Source organism: Canis lupus, chromosome 25, assembly GCF_011100685.1.
Source record: "Canis lupus familiaris isolate Mischka breed German Shepherd chromosome 25, alternate assembly UU_Cfam_GSD_1.0, whole genome shotgun sequence".
Taxonomy (NCBI): domain Eukaryota; kingdom Metazoa; phylum Chordata; class Mammalia; order Carnivora; family Canidae; genus Canis; species Canis lupus.
Window position 1 is genome coordinate 39,341,113 of NC_049246.1, and position 22,542 is coordinate 39,363,654.

Here is a 22,542-nt window from a genome sequence, read left to right on the forward strand (position 1 = left end):
AGAGAATCTCTCAATACAGCTGCATCTTCAATTAAGACATTGGATTAGGGAGTCTCTGAGTACCTTCAACTTTATAAATGTATGGCCACATGAATAAATGATTCCAACCAATCTTCTTCTTTTTTTTAAAAGATTTATTTATTTATCATAGACAGAGAGAGAGAGAGAGAGAGAGAGAGAGGCAGAGACACAGGAGGAGGGAGAAGCAGGCTCCATGCCGGGAGCCTGACGTGGGAGTCGATCCTGGGATGTGGGCCAAAGGCAGGCGCTAAACCACTGAGCCACCCAGGGATCCCCCCAATCTTCTTCTTTTAGAAATGTGAATGGAAACTGCTTGAAAGTGTTGTAAGTTTTCTAAGGACTAATCCCTAAGCTTCTCCTCAAATGTCCATCCATCCCCACTACTTATAGATTACAAGAAGAAAGATCATTCTTCCACATTGTTTGTGAAAATCTTCAGATCTACTTTACCTAACAAGGTAATTCAACTGTGTTCTTGTCAAACTCAACAAAGAAATCACTCTTCAGTTTTGTGTGTTCCTTCTTGCCTTATTCCCCCATTCCTTCCTATCTCCTTCATTCTTTCTCATCCTTTTATTCCTACCTCTCTTCCTTTTTCCACTTAACAAATGTTTATTGAGCATCCACTATGGCTACTGTACCAGGAAACCTTGTGACCAGGAAAAGCAGGCTGCCCACCAACCTCTTGCCATCTAGTATCATATATAACTTTAAAAATATCAAAGAATAACACTATAAAAATTAATTAATATAATCCATGGGTTTATTTTCTTCTTACATTTCTGTAACTCTACCTTCTGATTCTTTGCTGCTACCCTTTCCTATAATAACTGAAGACTTTTCAATTTTTGATTCCTTTTCAGTTTTGATACTCTCTGGACTATCTTCCCTATTCCGGTCTGAGTTCTAGGTTCTGGCCATCTTCCATTTGATTTGTTCTTCTATCAGTAAGACTTCCATGCCTAAAGACAATATACTATTCTTATCAAAATTCAGAAACCAGAACCTGAGAAGTACATTTAAGATAAATACTAAAACTCATTGGAACTTGATTTTTAAATGGACAAAACATTTGAATAGATATTTCACCAAAGAAGACATAAATATCACTTCTGGATATATATCCATAAGAATTGAGCACAGAATCTGGAAGTGTTACTTGCGTACTTACATACCCATGTTCATAGCAGCACTATTCACAATAGTCTGGAGGTTGTAGCAACATAGTGTCCATCAATGGATGAATGGATAAACAAAATGTGGTCCACACCTACAATGAAATATTATTTAGCCTTGAAGAGGAAGGAAATTATGACACATGCTGACAACATGGATAGTCGTTGAGGTCGTAATACTAAGTGAAATAATCCCGTCACAAAAATGTAAATACTGTATGATTTCACTTATATGAAGTATCTAGCATATTCAAATTCAAAGAAACTAATAATTAGATCAGTGGTTAGAAAGGGCTAGAGGGAGAGGAAAATAAAGAGTTGTAGTTTAATGGGTATAGAGTTTCATTTGTATAAAATGAAAAAGTTCTTGAGACTGGTTACACAGCAACATGAATACACTTATCGCTATTCACCTTTACACTTTGAAATGGTTGAGAGGCTAAATTTTATGTTATGTGTTTTTTTATCACAGTTAAAAATATCAACTATATTCAAAACCAAAATCTTTAAAAAAATTTAAAGAGACGATTATAACTACTAAAAATAAGTATATTGAAAAAGTAGATGGTTATAGTAAAAGTTTAAATTACTAAATGGATGGTAGATTTGCAAAAAAAAAAAAAAAAAAACGAGCATAACAATAGAAGCAGTTTTTGTGGTATCATCTTCACTATTCTGTATTGTCATTCTAGAAAACAGCCATGCCTGTTCCAAAATGTTCCTTGGTAACATCCATGGATTCCGAATTCTTGATTGACACATCTCCATTCTGAGCATTTTTCTATATCAAATATTTGGAGAGGGTGTTTCAGCCAATCCAATGCTCTATTAATTATTTAGATCTTTAGTTTCCTTTTTTTTTCTTTTCATTTGGAAAATAATTGCCTGGAAAACTTCAGAATTCTGGCCTGTGCTCAACATAAGATACTTATCAGATAATTTGGCACCAGCAGCTCAGAAAAGAAAGAAATTCCTAAATTAGGGTCAGAAATAGAGAAACTTCACTCTTGACTCATCTCTGAAAATTACTCTGCCACAAATTTGTTAATACATATATATATAATGTTATATTTTGTATTATATATATCATATTTTAAATTAAATATACATATAAACTGGGTAAAATCTAAATTGCCTTTCAAGTCTTTACAGCCAATTTGGCCACCTGCTTTCAGTTCTTTCTGACCATTTTCTGACCAGTAAGTCTGACAAAGAAGGATCCGAAGTTCTCATTCATTATAAGATGTGTATTGCTAGTTACCAAAAAAGGCATCATCTTCTATAGATCCACCATGAGATATCCATTGATGGACACTGTTTGGTTCTGTGGGCAAGCTTTGATTTTTGTCCTCTATGGATCTAGATATGTTCAGATGGCAACAAAACTAGGATCCAGAATTAAGATGAGGTGAATTATGTACTCACTTCAGATGAAAAATAAGGAGTCTTCAAAAAATTCACTAATCAAGGTAAGTAACACTTTATTGCAGTGTTTTTGAAAATCCATGTTGACTCATATATCAGAATTTTAAATCAAGACAGGCTGTCGTTTGTTTTATGACCCTGTATTATTGGGCAATGGGAACAATCCTTTTCCAATCAGCCCCTGATTCTGAATTGCTGGCTTCCACCACTGGCTGGTTTCTGAGGATTGACAATGGTGAACAAACAGATTGGGCAATTCAGAGCTTTATATATAAAGTCATTGTTTTGATTGTAGGGCTTTTGTTAACTTTTTCCCCTTAGTTCAAATCATGGGAGAATATCTTGATTAAGATATATAAGGAACAATTTTCCTCCTGCTGCAGGTTCCGATGTGGTTCAGCAGGGCAAGGAAGGACAGATCCTTTTTTGGCATCCTACATTTTACCAGCTTGTAGTGGGAAAGCAGTACAAGGAGGAGAGAGTTCATCTTGGGACTTTCTCTAGGGAGGAGCCACATCATAGGGACAAGACCAGATGGAGTTTTATCAATTCTTGGACATTCTTGATCCCTTTTTTTTTTTTTTTTTTTTAAGTTTTGGACATCTTGTCCCTAGTTCAGCAATACATAATGAGATAATTTCTCAAAGTGGAAAATGGACTCAAAGCTAAAAATATTATATCCTAAAAATTCAATATCCTGGGGGTGTTGGGGTGGCTCAATAGATTGAGCATCCAAGTCTTGATTTGAGCTCAGGTCATGATCTCAGAGTTGTGGAATTGAGCCCCACATCAGACTCCCTGCTTGGTGTGGAGTCTGCTGGAGATTCTCTCTCCCTCTGCCTCTTCCCCCCAGAATAAATAAATAAATCTAAAAATAAATAAAAATAAAAGCAACAACAACAAAAAAACAACTTAAGGGTACCTGAGTGGCTCAGTTGGTTAAGCATCTGCCTTCAGTTCAGATCATGATCCCAGGGTCCTGGGATCAAGTCCTGCATCAGGCTCCCTGCTCAGTGGGGAGTCTGCTTCTGCCTCTAGCCTTCCCTCCCTGGCACACTCAAGAGCTATCTTTCAAAGAACCTTGGTTTTCATTTTTATGCTGATGCTTTGTGTCAATGTCCCAAAGTACCAACATAAGATTTAGATGTGTTTCTTGAGTGAGGGGTGGGGATTAGCTAATACTCATAGTTATTCTATCAAAAAATCTCCATAGCTGGCTTTGCTATCATTGCTCAACTGTTTATCTAACCAAGTCCTTCAGGTTTAAGGACATTTTAGGGGTTTTGCATAAAATGCAAATGTTATCCTGGGAGGTTAAGGGAAACTAATGTCAACCATTAACCTTAAAATCAACAATTAATACGTCAATCCAAATGAGCTTATAATGTTTTCTCTAATAATGAATGGGCCAGTGGTTGCTAAATTTTCTGAGTTACTAATGCTGGAATTTAAGATGATATAAGGGATTAAAAGGTAAATAACAATTCCTTAAAAGAGTGATTTTTAGTATATTCCATTATATTGATACAATATAATAATAATATAATCCATGATATTGATATCTTGATAGATAGATAGATAGATAGATAGATAGATAGATAGATAGATATAAAATTTACTTGGTAGTAGATACAGCTCTTCCTGATGAACTGTACCAAATGGGGGTTTGTGTAGAAATGTTCATGTCTTTGATGTTATGTCAGGAAAGAAAATACAAATACCAAGGAGTTAAAAATTCTCATGGTTTGTAGTAAACAAGGATCCTTTTGGGGACATTGGCTTATCTGTGACTTAAAGGAGCATGTTCTTCCCTGTTCCACTCCATATACTTCCACTCAATCCTTAAGCTTAGTTGTTCTGACCAACATCATTTTGCATATATATATAAATATATAAAATACCCAGCTCTTACAAACAATAAGTTTTCATTAGATCAAACATATTGGCAAAACCATGCATTGCTTTGTATTCTAATAAAAATAACTAGAATAAAACCTTGAACTCTTCTGGTACAGGGAACTGCTTTTGTCACCTTCTGCAGTTAGAACTCTACACAGTGCTGGCACAAGAGGGACACTCAAGAGCTGTCTTCTGGCTTGTGCAGTGGTGGGTCTTTTGAGTAAGTGTCTTGTGATAAAAAATTTTAGTGGAGATAAAAGGTTTAGAAAGTCTACTGCTTGAGGTCATGGTGGTACTGGTGATTGCACTGTCTTGTGTTAGGCATCATGAGTTCTATCCTTTCTGGTGAAAAGAACTAATAAAAATGAGAGGTGGATGTGTCAATGAGCATATGGGAAGGCCAAGGACAGAGAACACAGAAAATCAACTTTCTTTTCTTTACAATTGTATGTATGCACAATTTCTTTCACAAATTCAACAGAAAGTTAAAATGGGGGCTTTTCCTGACAGAACTTGAATGAGATCTTTAGAAAATTAACATCAGATAGCGAAGTATGTGTGAAAGCGTTTACCATAAACAGATTTTGTAAAGGAAATAGGTCAGAAGCTGTGGCATGATCCTTGCATCTCTTTGTTAACTTCGAGAATAAAAAAAGTTTTTACGGAGGGGATAGAAAAAGAACATACTTCAAAACTACCTTAGGAAATAGGCTGGGGATACCCTGTTTGTTTCAAGCCTACTTAGGGATGACCACATGATGACGCAGATAGCTCTGAAACGTGTGAAATGTGGGCTCTGCTTGACTCATGAGTGAGGAGGATACGGCAGCCTGAGGCAGGAGAACAGGTGTAGTTGCCCTGAGGTGGACCTGCTTATACTCCAGAGTTTTGGGGTAACAGTGCACATGTGTCTCACTTACCCATGTGACACGGAAAAGAGAACTAAGGTGGAGCCCTCAAGTCCTTCTAACAAGGCCAACTAGATGGCTGAGGATACCTATGGGGGAAGATAGAAATGAATGCCATGTTCCTACGAATCACAAAGCTTTACAGTCTACCATCATAATGAGGAAAGCATCCACCCAGGTCGAGGGGATTTTAGGAGTGGGCTGTTCTGCACACCCGTACAGAAGACTCTTGAAGTAAAAAAAAAAAAAAAAAATTCAACCTTAATCATCTGTTAAACCCAGAAAACTTGAAGCATGCTAAGGAAAGCCGAGCTCAAGACCACCTCTGTCTTCCCCACTGCTGCGACCTGAGAAATAGACACTGGCTGTTGGAAGAAGGATGCACTATAAAAAATAGAGATGCATCAGATGTATTCCATGCCCTGCCTACACTGGCATTTTCCCTTTGTTTCCAGTCTGAAGCAGATCCAAGCTGGGAAGGAAGATTTTATATTTGCTGTGGATAACGAGCTACAGTTTTGATTAATCTTTTGTGTAGGATGTTCCATTTTTCTAAATTAGGACTGCATGATATAAAGTTACCAAAGGACCAAGAATGAGTAGAAGATTCAAGGACTTCTTGGGGTTTTCATTGAGGATAGATGGCATTACTGTCACTAATTATACTTTTGAAATATGAGTGGGCAGCTGAATAAATCAATAGATAAATAAAGGTAAAACTGCATTTTGATCACACTATGAGCTGTGCTTGAGTCAGTTCATTGCATAGAGCTACTCTAGCTAGTGGCAATAACATTTAATATTTGTATAATTACTCCTTGTTGTTATGCTATGACGACATATGCCCTTCCACCTACTTCTCAAAGGTGTGTTGACACAGCTCTTTTTGGTGTTATATTAGTCATTATTTTGGAAAAATCAAGCATGGTGTGGGCTTTTGATTTTGGCTTTGAATATGAGGGATGAAGAATTAAGCCCTGCAGATGAAAACAATCTCATCCAGGCTCTTTCCCCCATGTGCACTGTGATCTCCTCTTCAAGGCAGGGCTACCTTAGCATGTCAGACTTGGCATAGAATGTCATCTGGTAAACCACCAGTGATGAGCACGAGCTAAGACCCTCAGCAGCAGGAGCTTCTAACCCTCTGGCCTGAAAGATTTAATTACAGTATCCCTGTAAGAGAAGGAAGTTAGATTTGCTTCCATAGAGTTGCATTTTCTGCATTTGGATGATTTGTCTTTCCTATAAAACCATTTCCTAATACCACTCTGAAATCCTCAAACTGTTTACTTAGAAGCTTGTGTGGCTCACTCTCAGACCAAAGGCCGCTCAGTGTCCTTGTGTTTACATTTCTACCTTTCAGATGCCTGGCCTTTGTGAGAACAGAATACAGTCCTCAGGGGAAAGCACTCAAGGCTCCTGTTGTCAACTCTGCTCTCTGGCTCTGCTGTTGCTTGCTCTACAATATTCCTTAAGTCCTGTGATACTGATGTCAAGGACCTGGTCTTTTTGCTCAACATCCTGCACAAAACACAATTCTCATCTGACTCTCTGCCCTACCATGTTTGGGTGCAAAGCTGATTCTCTGATGATCTCTGTCATGGCTTCCTGTGCCTTCTGAAAGAAACTTGCCCTCAGAAGTACACATTTAAGGATGAGCAGTATGCCTCTGATATTTACTTTATATGGGGGTCTGTGTTAAAAGTGTTGTCAGTAAGATTACTTTCAGATTGACCAAAGCTAAGGCAGAGAGGAGGTCCTTATTTCAGGTCTTCAGAACTCATCTGGTTGTGAGTCAGAAAATGAGTCACCAGGCTTGACAAAACCAATGGAAGAAGAAATGGATAGCTTAAGATCTAGTTCTTAAAGAACCTCCATATGGATGATTTCATGCTCAAATATACCGTTTCTAGAGCACCTGGAAAATATTTGTTTTGCATGTGAATGAATTTTTGACATCACATCTTTGGGGGTTTCCAAGTATTCTCAAATTGTAGAAATTCCAGGCATGTGGGTATAAACCCAAGCTGTGAAAATGTGTGTTTAGAAAAGAGGAGGCCATGCTATAAGATGCTATAAGGTCTGAGGATCTAATGCATAACATGGTGACTATCATTGATAACACTGTATTGTATTACTGACATTTACAAAGAAAGTAGAACTTCAATATTTTCTCTCTCTCTCTCTCTCTCTCTCTCTCTCACACACACACACACACACACATACACACACGCAAACACAAGGTAAATATGTGAGGTGATGGCGGTGTTAACTAGATGGGAAGACTCTACACAAAGTCTACATGTATCAAATCAGTATGACATACACCTAAAATATCTTACAGTTTTATTTGTAATTTATACCTCATTGAAGCTGAATAAAATTTATGAGAATTATAAAAATGTAAAAAATGAGAATTATAAAAAAGTAAAAAAAATATAGAAAAAGAAAAGGGGGACGGACAACACGCACTGCTATCCTAGTCACAGCTCTGGTCTCCAGTGGATATAGCTAGATTTTCCTACTTCCTCTCTCTGCTTCTATATTTTTATATTTTTCCAACTTTGGTGCCCTCCATTGATTCACAACCAGAAAAGAATTTGCCCCAAGGAGACACTTGACAATGTCTACAGATGTTTCTGGTTGTTACAAGTGGGTTGGGGTTGCTATAGCTCTATAAGAAGCCATGAATGCTGCTAGATATCCTACCATGCAAACCCTCTACAGCAAAGAATTATCTAGCCCAAAATGTAAACTATGCCAGAAAAATGCTGGTATACTCATTCCCACACTACAGCAGGACAACTACTACAACTACTGCATTATGTATTGCTCCTTTCAAAATATACAATATATGATGTTACTCCTACTCAGAACCTTTCAGTGGCTTCCGTTTCCTTTGGAGTAAATGTAAAAGTGCTTTTCATGGCCTATAATGCCCAAGATGACCTGCTTCTGCTACCTCCCTGACTCACCTCCTGCTGCTGGTCCTCTCTCTTACTCCCCCTTCCCCCTGCTACAGCAGTACCCTTGTTCTTTAGGCTTCTCTCCATTAATGTCTCTGCTCAAATGTCATTTCCTTACAGAGAACTTCCTTAACAACTCTATCAAAAAAACAAGTAAACAAACTACAAACAACTACCCCATAACTCTCCCCAACCCTTACCTCAGGAGCATAAAATCAGATTAATCATAATCCTGGGTTCATGACATACACTCAATATTAATTCATGAGAAGGCCTCCCTCCCTCCCTTCTTTCTTTCCTTCCTTCTTTCCTTTCTTCCTTCATGTTTTCCTTCAAAATAACACAATTAAATGAATGAGTCCAACATGCAACATGAAAGCTCTCCCTTCATCCAAAATAATTACAATCCCAAATCTTATATTAACAGCTTTAAAAAGTTATTTTATATTATTAAACACATCTATGTGTTTCACCTTAAAAGTATATGGTTTGGTTGTATGAATTTGACTTCGTGAAAAATGCATCAGATGTTTTTAATATCTATGAACTTATTTTCACTGATATTGACATTGCTAAGATCCACCTACAATGTTACATTGAGTATCGCATTCATTTTCATTGTTGCATAATATTCCCTGATTGAATATGCCAGGACTTGCTTTTCCAATCCCTTCTTTTCAGACGTTCATTTATTTGTAGGTTATTTGTCATCATAAGCTGGGTTGTTCCTGGGGAACATGTTCTAGAGTTCCTTTTGGGTTTCTCTCAATAGAACTTATCACCACCTGATATTTTATGTATACTTGGTTAATTTGTTGATTGTTCGGATCTTCTCGGAAGACTATAAAGTTGAAGGAAGAAGCAGGAGGACATTATGTTAGGTGAAATAAGCCAGACAGAGAAAGACAAATACTGCATGGTATCATTCATATGTGGAATCTAAAAAAAAAAAAAAAAAAAAAAAAAAAAAATTGAACTCAATATTGAACTTATAGAAGCAGAGAATAAAAGGGTGGTTGCTTGCGGTGGTTGCCAGGAACTAGTGATAGAGGAAATGGGGAGATGTTGGTCAAAGGATACAAAGTTTCAGTTAGAAAACCAGTAAGTCCTGTGAATCCAACATACAGCATGGTGACTACAGTTAAAAATACCTTACTGCATACTTTAAAATTGCCAAAAGAAAAGGTACTATTTAAGAATTCTTACCACACATATAATGAAAGGTAACTGTAAGGTGATGGATGTGTTAATAAACCTGATTATGGTAATCCTTTAGAATGTATACCAAATCTTCACATTGTACACTTTCAATGTATACAAATTTGTCAGTTATTCCTCAATAAAGCTGGAAAAAGTTAAAAAAAATATTTTCTGACTGAGTAAGTAGGATGAGGACAATTATTTATCACATAACTACTTATGTTGACATTCACCAGACCATATTTATAGTTTTGATGGTCTAATGGTTATCAAAATAACTTAAAGCTTTAAAAATAAAATCTTCTCAAAGGTACTGATATAATCATCTGAAGAAATAGAATATGAGGTAAAATGGACACCTGGATTAGAGTCTTGCTACTAATTCCGATGATCCTAATTCTCCAAGCTTGCTGAAATATAATAAATAGAATTTTTACTTTTTACAAAGCTGGAAACAATGATTTCCTAGAGGGTGAAATCAAATGTAGACTCATGAGCCAGGTCCATGAGGAGGAAGCACAGACCCCCTCTCTGTAGTTGGCCACACGTGGAGCTTCTAACTAAAGACTTCAGAAGAACAAAAGTACTTCTTGACTGCTGCTGTGACTCTAGTGGTTCCGAAGGAAAGCAATTGTTTTGCCAATGTTATTATAAATTTAGAAGTCATTTACTTCCAAGTTCTAGTATGAATATTTTAAATTTCCTCACATTGGAGTCATAAAATTTCTGAAGGAATTTCTAAGAAAAACCAAAAGATTTCTGGAAGGGGAGCTAGATAAGAGGGGCAGAGCCGAAGAGAGGTTGTTTCTGACAATCAGGTTGTTACTCACTGTTATTAGCATAAAGGGAATAGGCAAGTAATAAAATTAATGCCCCTCGAAGATATAGATACATTTTAGCACCGAAGGATTTGGGGCTCTGAGTAACTATTTTATAACTTCAGCTAAATCTTAAATTCTCTGAATCCTTAAAATGTCAAATGAGGGATATTCGACTTGCAAGCATAGTCTATCATGCTTCCAACTTCTTTGAATTTTGAATTTTCATATAAAGGGAACATTCATTTTGCTATTATCCTTCTGATCAAATTAGCTTTATGTGTTGTATAGAACTAGGATTTTCATTTACACACAGGGATTTGATTTGCTTTTCTTCACTACAACTGTTGCCATATGTGTGTGTATATATATATATATATATATATATATATTAATAAAAGCTCCAACGCGAAGTATTCTAATGAGTTGGAAAAGTTTTGCTTTAAAAATGATCCTCTTGCAATGATTCCCAATGCCATTTAGGGAGCTGCAAGGGCGGAGATTCCAAGGGTGGTATATTTTATCCACAAATGAAATGATAATGTGAACACACACGTGTTTGATCTGTGCCCCAGAGCTTGGCATAGCTGAAGGGAAAGAAGCATCCCTTGCTATCTTTTGAGTCCTCCACCCAAACCCAACCATCAAAGCAGAAAATTTACATGCTCCAAAAGATAGAACTAAGATAAGTGAAAAGCTCTTCAGATATTTGTCTTAAAAATCCTGTGAGAGCATGAATTTGGATCATGAAAGAAGAGCTCAATTTGTACTTTTGATTTTTCCCAGTTTTGCATTTTTTAAAAATGTTCTTTCACCACCTCCATGTGCAGAAGGCGATGAGCTTGCTTTGTTTCCCAACTGACCTATCCATATCAAGTTAGTTACACCCACTTAAGTCCCCCCCCCCCACCCAATTTTGGCTAGTCCCACGGAGCCCTCCTATGGAGCTGGAAACTGATATAGAGACTTTGGCTTTTTATAGAGAATTCAATCCCTCAGTACCACAAGACACCCTTTCTTATTAAAGAACAAAATGCATGGAAGTTGTTAAAAACAAATCATTTTCCATTAGAAAAAAAGTTACGATTGGAAAAAGAGAAGAGCACATTGCTGTAATTACCGGTGCATTAAGCAGGGAATGAACAGCTGCGTGAACTTGGAGTCCGTAGAATAACAGCCACTGAGCCAGCTTCCCCATATGGTCCAAGGGAGGAGGTGGGGCCTCGAGCTGCTTGGGGGTTGGCGAGGTGAGGAGGGGGCAAACTGGAATCCCATTCAAGTGAGAAACTCAGGCCAAGAAATGTCTGGCTTCCCCATCCAAGCCCAGCTTCCTCTTTGCGGCAGTGGGAAAATCCCCCTGGCCTCCATAACAAAAGCCTCTAAAATCAATGTTGTTTTTTCCTAAAGAGAGCAAAATGTGAGCCGGTTTCAGACTTTTGGCTACCCTGATACTAATAGAAAAGATGACCTCAGAAAGACTGAATCACTTCCTCAGCTTTCTTGGGGTGTGGCTATATTCCTTGGAATGATTGATATCACTTCATAAACACTATTCGATCTAGCAGTTTGCCTTCTTTCCCAATTAGAAGTAGGGTCCAGCCAACAGCCACGGGTCCTCGCCACCAGGTATTGGTCTCAATCTGTCGCAGCGAGAACCATGACCGCCTTCTAATTGGCATTCCCTTCAGAATTTGGCAAATTTGGTAAAAGCAGACCGGTACTATGGTAACCTTTCATTATCGATGCAAATCCTAGCAGAAAAGCATTCCATTCTTCTTACATTGTATGTCATAAATTAAACACAATAAATTTGATTGTGAAACCTCCTCGGAAGACATTCCTGAATAGACAGGGCAGAAAATGCTTGCATTATGCTGAACAGAGCCAAAATTTGATGGTCGCTGGAAGGGTTGGCTATAAGGAATCTAGCTATTTACAGGGGGAAATACCAAATAAGCTACATCATGTGCAAGGAGATGTTTTTGTGAGTACCATGTCCAAAACCATTCAAGTTTCCACTATATGAAGGTTATTATCACAGAGGATGGTGGCCAGCTGTTCTTCATTGCCACTGAAACAGAATGAGAGAGAAAAAAAAAAGGGAGGGGGGCATTAAAATGGAATTGGAGGAATTCAAGCTTCCTGAAAATTTGAGTTAACAGGAGAGGGATCCACTCCAGGGAGTTATATAATAGATGCCTTTCATTTGCTATAGTGTTTTTTTTTTTTTTTTTTTTAATGAAAAGAAGCACTTTTAAGATAGTTCAGGTACAATTTTGTTCATCAGTAAAATCATGAATTTGATAATCTTACAAGATTTCTCCTACTGAAAAAAAAAAAATCTGAAAAATCTTTCAGAATTAGGACTATGGGAAATTAGGCTGTGTCCAGAAGGTAATTTATTCAGTCATGCTATGGTGCCATGGAATCTCATAAAATGAGAGAGTATTACTAAAGGAATCCTTTCAGAAATGGGTGCATTTCATGCCATAGACTTAGGCATATTCCAAGAAGGAGTGTAATAATTTCCCCATAAATTAATTCAGGTCATCTTTAGAAATATCTAAATTTAAAAATAAAATTGAAATGCAGCATTCTACTCAAAGTAGGCACAATACTCTCAGGGAATTATTAGATTATAGCTAAACATATAGATACATGTTAAAACATCATTTGATGGGCACTAGAGTGTCCATTTGTATTTGATTTGTGGACTCGCTACTTAGGAATTTATAACTCTATTCAAGCAGGTAGTGAAATATTAACTTGGAGGACTTTCTTAATAAACCAATTAATAAATCAACCGTGGGAAGAACACTTATTCCAGTCTTTCACACATGGAGTAAATCCATCATTGCCAGACCTCTGAGTCCCATAGAACACTCTCTTTTATGTTTTCCATTCAACTTGAATGAAACTTTCTACTAGATCTCATTCCAGATCCCCCAGGAGACAGAGCTACCTTTCAGCAATCAGTACTCTACCAAGGTCTGCACTCAAGTTTGAGCATTCTCAGTAGACATGAAATCAGAAATGCAGGATTACTGGATTTCACTCTGATGGCCTCTCTTCTCAGAAACCATTATAAAAGAATATCACCTTCCTTTGCGGCTCTTCTGACAGCTGACGTGTATCTCTATGACCTCGGCTTTCTAGGGACAAAATGACATTTTGTAGATAGCTTTAAACTTTAAAAGTTCTCCAAGCAGGAAGGAAAAGAGTAAAACAACAAAAGAATAGTTTTACTAGGTAAGTGTATCTTGACTTAAACTCCTGGGCATTTAGGCCTCATGCCATGGCCCTCTGCATGAGTTAAGTGGAGTCAGAGATTTTTTTCCAAGTCATAGAACTGGTTACTTACTTCAGAAAGTACTCAGTTATTCAGTTTGAGCTACAGAGCATATGAACATGAACAAGTTTACCAGGGTCTGGAACTACAAGTGAAATTATTAATTTTCTCTCCTTTTTATCCTTTTATGGAGCATTACCAAGGGATCCAGTAAATTATCTGCTCGGTTTCCCTCCTTATAAATAATTTGTCCTCCATAGAGTGTGGACACTTCTGAGTACGAGATAGCTTATCACGGCAGTTGACAGCAGAGACTCTGGACCCAGGCTGAATGGGCTTGAAATCCAGCTTTGTCACTTGGCCTGCTTTGTGCCCTTTGGGTAAGTTACTGACCTCCGAGCTTCTCTTTCTTCCCCTGTAAAACTGGGATTTCATAGCACCCCTTTCTATATGACTGTTCTGAATATTCCTGAAAATTGCTGGAATAGTTTGCCTATAGCTCTGTGAGATGAGCAGAGGGAGAAGAAAGATAAAACAGACCAGCACAAGAACACCATGGGATCAAAAATAACTACTTTCTGCCCAAGAAGAAAAGCACCATGCGCCTTGATATGTGTCTCTGGTGCACCAATATATTAATCCGCATTTTATTTAGAAGCAAAGGTAAATCTTTTACTTGTAAATGTGAACTACTAGATAAAATGGACCATAGTCAGCAATTTTTAGGGGAGGTAAGATGACATTGCTATGAACATCTTACATTGTCGCACTTATCGTGAGCCCTTCCTGAACACAGTAGCAGTAAATAGATGGAAAGGAAGATGATGGGTAAAGGGTGACACCAGTCCATTTTAGTCTGTTAGTGCAAAGTCCCAGAAGACGGGCTTAGGAGCCTCCTCTTCTCCATGCCCCGCATTCACTGTCCCCTTCACAGATTTAGAGACTGCCTTGGTCCTCCCAAACCTTTTAAGATCAATCATAAGTATGGCTTTATCCACTCATGTCTTCACTCGTCAATGTAACCAAGACTAACTGAGCACCTATGTGCATCTGGGACTGCCAGGTGGCAGCATGGAAGATAGGCGGGGGTGGGGGGTGTGAAGAATGACTTACCTTCACAAAGGTGAATAAATAGGACACCATCCTGATCCTCAAAGAATGCATGGTCTAGTGAGACACATAAAACAAATGATCCAAAGCAAACAAAGATCAGAGCAAAAAAATCACATGGCACATGATGACAAAATGATGTGTGGGAAAGAGACCAAGTGAGAAGGAAGTGTCTAGCACTGCTTAGGAAAGGTTGGGGGGTTTGATGTAGGGCTACAAGGAAAATAGGAATTAACCCAGTGAAAAGGGAGAAAGGAGGGCAGCAGGAAGCACAGGGACAGAAGAAATGTCACAGTGTAGCCATCAAGGCCTGCAAGAACTCCATGTGCACTGAGTGTGTCTGGCAGTGTGTATGGTTGGAATGCTGGGCCTTCTGCGGCCGCATGGGTTTTCCAAACATGGGAGAAACACAGTGTTTTCAAAAGGCCACAAGTGACAGGGTGGTGGAAGGCCACTTCCGAAGTCTTGCTACCATCCTGGGTAATCTGATTTCCTACAAGAAGAAAGCAAGGCAGGGTCCAAGCATGCTGCCAGGGTTTAAATGAAGAATGCACCATTTTCTTTAAAGACCAGCTTCCAGGAGTCTGGGAAGACAGTAACAGGATACTCTCTCCCATGTGGCCCGTGTCCCATCCAAACATCTTGAAAGAGACAATTCTGAGTGCCAGGAAGGAAGTATTGTAAGTCACAGTCCTCTCATTATCTTATGGTTTCACCCATGGGTAGGATCTACTTATTACACGTTCCCTAAGTGACAAACGTAGCAAACGTAGCTGTCTTCCGTTAACGATGGCCAATACTGATTTGTGTTCAACAGTCTTTGGTCTAATTATGGAAAACATTCCTCATCACCTCAAATCCTGCAAAGGAGAGAAGAAAGAACCAGATTACCCAAGCCCAGGTGAGCAGACCCAGGAGGGTTTGAACATGGGTGTGGCTTGTGGAAAAACAACACCACCACCACCAACAACAACTGATGCCCCTCAAAGAGGGATTTTCACAGCTAAACTTCAGATTAGGAGGAGAAATAAGCGCCTCCAGCTTCCTCAGTTGCCACGACGAGGAGACCTCATGATGGATCATGGTGATCCAGGCCAGACAGGCCACAGGTTGGCACCTCCTCAGCCTATAAACTCACTCTCCGGGGAAAATCCCGACCCCCTCCAAAGGGACGGTGGAAGCAACAGCAGAGCCTGCAGCAAGCCCTGAGATATCCGACCCTTCTCATTTAGATAATCGCGCCCTAAAAATTGATCTGGATTTGCCCTTACCGGCCTTAAATTTGATAGGACTCCACCGGGCCTGGTTTTCACGGGCCCTGCAACACGGGCGAGAAAAGGACAATAATCACCGCATTTTCTCCACTTCTCCAGTTTCTCAGAAAGCAGCATGAGTCAGCCCTCGGCAAAGAGCAGGGCTGGAATCCGAGTCGGTAAACACGTCGTGGGGTGGACCGGGAGCGGCCCCGCGGCCCCCTGGCTCCTTAACGGGGGGACGGACCGCGCTGCCTCTGCAAGCCCGGCTCAGCGAGCTAAGCCACCGAGCAGGTGCAGCGCGGGCATCCCGCACCCCGCAACTAGAAAGTCTGCCCGACCCCATCGGCGGGGCTCCACAGCCCCCGGAGAGGAATTCTTAGGACAAATAAATGGGGGCGGGTGTAAAGTGAGGGAGCGCAACACCTGTCTCTGCAGCTGGCCCGCAGACCTCCCTTTAATGTGCTGTCTGCTGGGAGGTGGGGGCGGCTCGGGTTACGCGGAGGCCTGAGCCTGCAGTGGGGCCTGCGGAAAGGAATTCCACGACCAGGAGATGTGAGGCTTGATCTGCGGCCAAAAACAATGGTGAAAAGGTACAAAATGAAAAGCTCCCGTCAGGACAAAGGCACTCAATCACCCAACAACACATAGCCCAGGGCCCCATAGCCTGGGGGGTGGGGGGGCTTTTGAAGAAAATGCGCCCCAAACCCAAGTCACAACTGGATTAACATCCTGGTTGATCCCCTTTTACCTTCTAAGGCTTCTCTGGCTGGGGCTACTTGTTGAAATCGAAATGAGAAGACTACAGCCGCCAGCAGCGCACAGTGTCTTCCTTTAAGGGCTGGTTCTGGCCGGTCTCGGAAAAGCAACTCGCAAGATTTATGCTCCTCTGCCTTCCGTCCATGTTTTTCTTTTTTTTTCCATTTAAGAGGGAATTTAGAGCAAAGTTGCCCATGGAACTCCAACCCGGTGCTGGAGAAGTCCTCGCTGACTTGCAAAATAACTGTGGCTTCAGCAGAATTGTGTGCCCAATAGTATCAGAGGTGAAGACCATAAAAATTGTGTGCACACATAAGAGAAAGAAGAAAGAAGAAAGAAAAGAAAGAAGAAAGAAAGAAAGAAAGAAAGAAAGAAAGAAAGAAAGAAAGAAAGAAAGAAAGAAAGAAAGAAAGAAAGAAAAAGAAAGAAAGAAGAGAAAAGACCCTGGGATTAGGTAACCACATTGGATCTAAAGGGTTGTTTTGCCACATAGAACGCAGAGATGTTTGAATAATGGGAACAAATAGAATGGAAGGGACGGTCTTTCCAAGAAAAGCTTAGAAGAGAGAGATGGATTTACTGGTGGTCCTCCTTCACATTGCCTCCAAAGCCCATGGAATGGGAGTCCATGCTTAGAAATCCTACAATGGGAAGCAGAGTCATTCATGCCCCAGGCAGAGCCTGAATAAAATGCACTGACTTTGGAAAAGTACCAGTAAGATAAAATTCAAGATGAGCCTCAAAGATCTCTCAGCTCCTTGAAAGTTGGAGCTTTAGCAGGGACCCGCCCAGTGGGGGTCAATGAAGCAGGAAGTGAAGCCCTGGACACCAATGCCAAATTTGTTCTCTTTGAATTTGACTGTATGTGGATTCTGACTATAACAGATGGAATTGATTGGGTCAACAGTATGTGAAATGAGAAGGATGCCTGGCCCCAAGAAGGAAACAAGTGCCCCAGGTGTCCAGTCCCAAATATTTTGGCAGTGAATTTAGACAGGGGTGGGGGGAGGAATCATTTATTCATGGAAAACTTTCAATGAACTATTTTTAAAAATGCCTAACATATCTATGGCCAGTTTCCACTATAAACAGATATAAGCAAAGTTTCATTGTTAGTTTGAAGAAATGATTCCACTTTATTGAATTTTTGCTTCATATTCTAATTAAAACATTAGTGACAGAGAACTCAGTAAAATATGTTATCAAGACCTTAACACAAGCAAGTATTTGGTTTTTCGGTGACACTCTCTTCCTGTTGTAACATTTGAAGAAACTTTCATCATTTCTAATATGTAAATATAGCTTCTTCTCTAGAATCATCTCCCTTTGTCCTTCAAATACACAGTCTCTCTCATTCTCTCTCTCTCTCTCTCTGTCAAAAAGAGAGGACACACATTTGATTCATGTCCCCATTTACATTTATGAACAAACCCCACCTCCATCACCATAAGAAATAATTGGAGTCTAGCCCTTACTCTGCTTCACTGAATATACTGAAGAAAACAGTCCATTATATCTATACTCTATTGAATGAGATGTTGATCTGCTTGGGCATTTTCACTGAGTTTGAAAATGCACGATTATAAGTGTTCCTAACTGTGGTGAATTATGAATCTGCATTTGACATCCATCATATCATTTGCTCTATGCTCTGTCTGGTGAGAAGAGGAATGGGGTCAAATAGAAATTAAAGTGTGGGTGCATTTCAAGAATTCGAAGCACTTTTCAATATTACTTATTTTCATCAAGTCTGCCAAGTATCAGTTTGCTCACAGAAAGGCAATATTTTGGATCGAAAGGAAAAATATCTAAGCAATTCACAATTTCTTTACGGCTATTGACAACATTGTGAAGTCACATAAATTTTTAGTCAATATTCATGCACATTGAGAATCCATTTGACACTTGATTTCAAATGTTGCCCTACTACCGAGAAACCATGACACAAATCCCACATTTCATTCGCAATAATCAGCTTAAAGTACTAAACATTACTTTTCTAGGTCTGAGACCATGTAAATAAAATTATATATTTTTAAAGGCAGAAGATTGGCAGGAAACATAAACTTCATTTAAGCACTAGCTTAGCATTTCTTTATAGGAGCAAGATTCAGCTCCAAAACGTTCTTGAAGGTGAAGATGGTAAATTAGACCATCACTTCCAGAAGCAAGTCTTGTATCTGTCATATAATGTAAGCTGTCTATCCAAAGCAAATCCAGTTTAGAGGCAGATTCAAGTTTACTGCATACTTTTCAGGGATACCACTCATATGCTATAGTCACAAAATACTGTTTTCTGACTTTCTTCCTTCTGCAGGCAGGAAAATATTAGGTAAACCTTTCTCAGACACAGAGTAGCACTCTACCTCTATTTAGAACTACACTTGAAGGTAGTAGCCATCATAGTACAAGATAGGATCAAAAGTAATTTCAATTGTCTCGTGTTTATTTCTTTTCTCCACAAAAATGTAGTTCTCCTAAGTCTGGACCTTTAAAATAATTTATTGTAATTAGACAAGCCATGGTATGTAAACATTTCATGATCATGGTATCTCCCCTGCCAGGTAAGTATTATGTAAACATTTCAATTTGACTTAATAAACAAGGATTAAATACCTCAATTTACTAAGTGAAATCTAGGGTGCAAAGATAAATAAGACAGTGTCCCAAGAGGGGAAAGAAAGCAGGCCTACATATATAACTGTATTATGAAGGAGAATGTTTTAAACACTTAATGAATTTGTGTACAGAATCCTCTAAGAACACAGACGAAGAACAATAATTCTCTTGTGAGGGAAGGATGTCTTTAGGGGAAAGTGAAATTTGATATGTTTCTTGAGAATGAATGGAATTTCAACAAAGGAGATAGCAGGTAGTTATATCCTTAGAAGAGTGTGGGACAATCAGCTATGGCAGAGAGCCTAAGATAATCACGCTTTAGAAGAGGCTTTGCTGCCACTATCTTTCATAGGCTACTTGGGAGTTCAAAAAATGGAAATGTCAAAATTGACTTTTACTTATGGTCAAAAAGAGAAGTAGTGTTTAGTGGCCTGTAGTCTTTGCCCCTTCCCACAACCACCACCAAGTGCACAGCCAAGACTGTTGCCTACTGTCCCAGTCAAGAGATGAACATGAAGGCATGTTAATGAACAAAGCAAAGTAGCCTCTATCTCAATTCTCTGCAGAAAGTGCTTGTACCAAGTTCACTAATGATATCCTTGACACTGAATGCTCCCTTCCCCAACCCCAAACGATCCTATTTCTCCTCTTGGCTGCATTTGACTATGTTGGACTCCTTCTTTATTGAAACAGCTTTTCTGACCTTCCTAGAACCACCATTGCCCTCTTCTTTCAACCATTCTTAAAAGTCAATGTCATTGATTTCCATAGCTTTCACTAATCCTATATGCTAATGAATTACAAATCTATGTCTCAAGAGCTGATCAGTTCTGAGTTCCAGACTTATGTATCCCCTACCTCTGACCATCATTTATTCTACTTAATCTTATACCACTAACAATAAAGCAATCACTAAATCCTCATTTTTATTCCTCATAACCAATCCACCTTTCTCTGTTCATGTAACAAAGAATCTAGTAAGGCCAAAGTGGCTGCTCCCAAATATTTCTTTTTTTTTTAAGATTTTATTTATTTATTCATGAGACACACGCACACACACACACAGAGAGAGAGAGAGAGAGAGGCAGAGACACAGGCAGAGGGAGAAGCAGGCTCCCTGCAAGGAAGTGCAATGTGGGACTCGATCCCGTGACTCTGGGACCACATCCTGAGCCAAAGGCAAACGCTTAACCGCTGAGCCACCCAGGCATCCCATGTTCCCAAATATTTCTGCAACAGTTCCTGAGCACTCCCACTTCCTCTGGTCTTTTCTTTCTATTTTATCATTCACGCTGTGGCCAAAATGTTTCTCCTCAATACAAATATGATTCTATCACACCTGTGCTTAAAACGGACTTCCAATTGTTTGTTGTATAAAGTCCAAGGTACTTCATTATCTAGTGTTTTCTTGCCTAACAAACTTCAGCAGAGTGAGCATTCTCCCCTTCATATCTTGTGCAATCACTATACTGAACATCATTAGTTGTTATATTATGTGTGGCCATTTTTTCTTGCCCAGAATCAGCCCACTCACCCATTTCCCCCCATCTTTAATTGACTCAGTTTATTTATTTTTTTAATTGACTCAGTTTAAATAGCGCCTGCCGCTGTAACCAACTTTCCCAACATGCCATCATCACTACCACCACAACCATGAGGTAAGGCGCCTTACTATGTACATTTAAAATCTCACACTTCCTCTAGAATAGCATGTAGTATGCTTTTTTTTTTTTTTACTTACTTACTTTGTTATGTATTTATTTTATCTTCTCTGCTCTAGAACTGATCTCTATAAATACTAAGGGAAGATTTTTTCTTAATTATTATGTATCCTCCATACACATCATAGAATCTGGCATACAGAACTGCCTAATTACTATCCCTAGACAGAGAAATAGCATCGATATGTAAAGATCAAGTTCTGAAACAATTAGTGTTCTAATAATTTTGAGATATAATTAGAAAAAAATCAAGGCTCATAAAAGAGATTGATCCAGATGATGACAAAGTGATCTCTTTAAAATTTTTATGTTTTAATCTGATCTTATTAACAATAGGAAAAGAAAACAGATCTGTAAGCAAGAAAATGTGAACAGACTGTGGCTTTTGGAAACGGTAATGATGGCAACAGATGGAATAGGTTAGAGAGAAAGGATACCAATGAGGCATCTATTTTAAAAAGCTTAAAAGAATATAATGTTTAGGGGCTCAGACAGTTAAGTGGCTCAGGTCATGATCTCAGAGTCCTGAGTTCAAGCCCCACATCCAACTCCCTGCTTAGGGGGTTTCTGCTTTTCCCTCTCTCTCTCTGCCCCTCCCACCACTTGTGCTCATGTGCATGTGCACACATGTGCACCTTCTTTCTCTGACTCTTTCTCTATCTCAAACAAATAAATAAATAAAATCGTAAAAGCTTAAAAAAGAGGCAGTGAACCAGTATCACGGCAACAGGGATGAAAAGGAGAAAAAGGGTGTAAGAGGCAGTGTGGACATAGGACTGACAACACTAGGATTTCCTCTGAATGTGGAAGGTGGGGAAAGATGAATGTAAGGCCTAAAAGAGTTGATATGGAGGACACAGGAAAACAAAAAGAGAACAAGGTAAGACTTAATTAGATCCTTTTGTCCATTCTGATTCTGAGAGATACTCAATAGGTAATTAGAAATAAAGATTTGAAATCCAAAAGAAAAAAAAATAAGTAGAGGTTAAGAAACACATTTGGGTTTCATTTGGAGTGAAGTGATGGCTGAAGGTCCAGTGTAAGAAAAAAAGGAGAGTAGGAAAAGGGATAGTTACTTAGTGGGGTTCTTGTGTCTGGGACAAGCAGAAGTCAAGTAAATGAAGGAGGAGGAGAAGGCAGGCTGGTAGATACAGAAAGAGAAGTAGAATGATGTCTGTAGTTTAATCACAGTAAAAAGAATATCAGAGAAGAGAAGCATGCATTTATCTCAATTAATTTGGGGGGACTGACTAGGATAAGGACAAAAATTCACTCTTTGAGTTTAAAGTCAGTAGATAATTGGGGATGTTAAGAAAACAGTTTCAACTATGGGTTATGATTTGAAATGACATTACGGTGGGCTGAGCTAAGCAGAAGGT

At 39.0% G+C, this 22,542-nt stretch overlaps 1 long non-coding RNA gene across 2 annotated transcripts; it reads right to left on the minus strand.

Moving 5' to 3' along the window:
* Nucleotides 1-1,195: 1,195 nt before the first annotated feature.
* Nucleotides 1,196-16,963, minus strand: LOC111092411. 2 transcript variants are annotated; one of them, XR_005378275.1, is made up of 4 exons: nucleotides 16,816-16,963; nucleotides 16,083-16,129; nucleotides 11,533-15,671; nucleotides 1,196-1,291 (listed from the first exon to the last, which is right to left on the minus strand). It is a non-coding gene; the product is annotated as an uncharacterized LOC111092411 (long non-coding RNA). The 2 variants fall into 2 exon arrangements; XR_005378274.1 differs by lacking the exon at nucleotides 1,196-1,291 and adding an exon at nucleotides 7,889-9,333.
* Nucleotides 16,964-22,542: the final 5,579 nt, after the last annotated feature.